The following is a 1,473-nucleotide window of genomic DNA, read 5'->3' as shown; positions in this document are numbered from 1 at the left end:
TACAGTAGGTATTTGACAATGTTAATTACAATAATAAAAAAAACGTTTAAAAGTCATTGCTTTTGTTTTATTTTCATGCCAGAGGTGTTTAGTCACATATTTACCACATTAGTTTTATATATATATATATATATATATATATATATTAAAAATTAAGATCTTTAATTATTTTGCCTTGAGGAATTAGCACATTTTAGCCCAAACTCTTAATTTTTCTTTTGAATTTTTTTTAATTATTATTATTCTCATGGAATTTATTACTGTAATGTAGTAAAAACACTAATGTTTTATTCAAATCCAAATAAATTTGTTATACTGCCTAATAATTCTGATTTCAAAAAGATTAAAACCTTAAAGTATCTTTACTGCATTTTAGTAATAAGAATTTTCTTATCTGTGTATTCTAGTGCAAAATATATTTTTTATTTAAATCAGAATAAATTCAAGGTGTTATAATAAATACTATTTTTACATTACAGTAATGAGAATACAAGATTATTAGCATTTTGATTATGAGAATTGTGAGGTACTGTTAGAACACAAAAAAATCATATTCTTCAAGCAAGATTAAACTTCTTAATTCTGCCTTTTGATTTTTGATATGATTTGATTTAAGTATGACCGGACATGTTTTTTTGTTTTTGTTTTGTAACATTCATTCCTGTTCCCTTTACTGTCGTATCATGACAAACTAGAATCACAGAATCCCTTTTGATTTCAAACTGCTGCTGAGATGCAATATATGATGCTTTAAACTCTCTGTCCACGATGGCAGCATCCCGAGCTTACGCAATACTGTGGCCTGGTCGAAATCATCAAACACGTTACTGTCCTCTCCCGGGTCTTCCGCCAGGAGGTACATTTCTCCCGCGTGGATGTCCGTCATGTTAGGTTGACAGTGGACGGGGTCAAAGCCTACCCATAAGGTGTAGCGGTAGTCAGTGGAGCGAATGGAGTAGCCCATGATACGGATGTCGGCGAGGTCGGGCAGGTCCGAGTTCTCCTGGATGGAGTCGGAGGGCCGAGGGTACTGGCTGAATGAGTAGGCTTCTCTGTTGGGGTCTCTCTCTGGGTTGCGGATGAGATATGCCAAGCTTGAGCCCTCGGTGCAAAGCTCGATCTTAAAGGATGAGGACGGGCAGCGGTGCAGAGGACGCAGCCCAGCCAGGTGCGACAGCGTGGGGAAGACATCCACCAGCTCCACCACACTCTCAACTCCATGACCTGAAAGATATAAAGAAGGACAAAAGGAAAACTGAGATACAGATGCATTCGAGAACCAATAATGCATCTAAAGCTGCAATGTTTAGCATCATATACATTTAATGTTGATGGTTTCTGTAGCATCATTTTTCCAAACATTTTACACTTTTATGTTGTTTAACTGCATTGCACTTAGTGTAAACAGAGCTTTAGCTTGGCTGGCTATTTTTATATATATATATATATATATATATATATATATATATATAT

At 35.4% G+C, this 1,473-nt stretch overlaps 1 pseudogene; it reads right to left on the bottom strand.

Moving 5' to 3' along the window:
• Positions 1-523: 523 nt before the first annotated feature.
• The window catches only part of LOC107665280 (iduronate 2-sulfatase-like), an 8,469-nt pseudogene continuing 7,519 nt past the window's right edge, over positions 524-1,473 (bottom strand).

This window comes from Sinocyclocheilus anshuiensis, unplaced genomic scaffold, assembly GCF_001515605.1.
Source record: "Sinocyclocheilus anshuiensis isolate Anshui unplaced genomic scaffold, SAMN03320099.WGS_v1.1 scaffold483, whole genome shotgun sequence".
Classification (NCBI taxonomy): domain Eukaryota; kingdom Metazoa; phylum Chordata; class Actinopteri; order Cypriniformes; family Cyprinidae; genus Sinocyclocheilus; species Sinocyclocheilus anshuiensis.
This window is presented reverse-complemented; position numbering and strand designations above follow the sequence as displayed.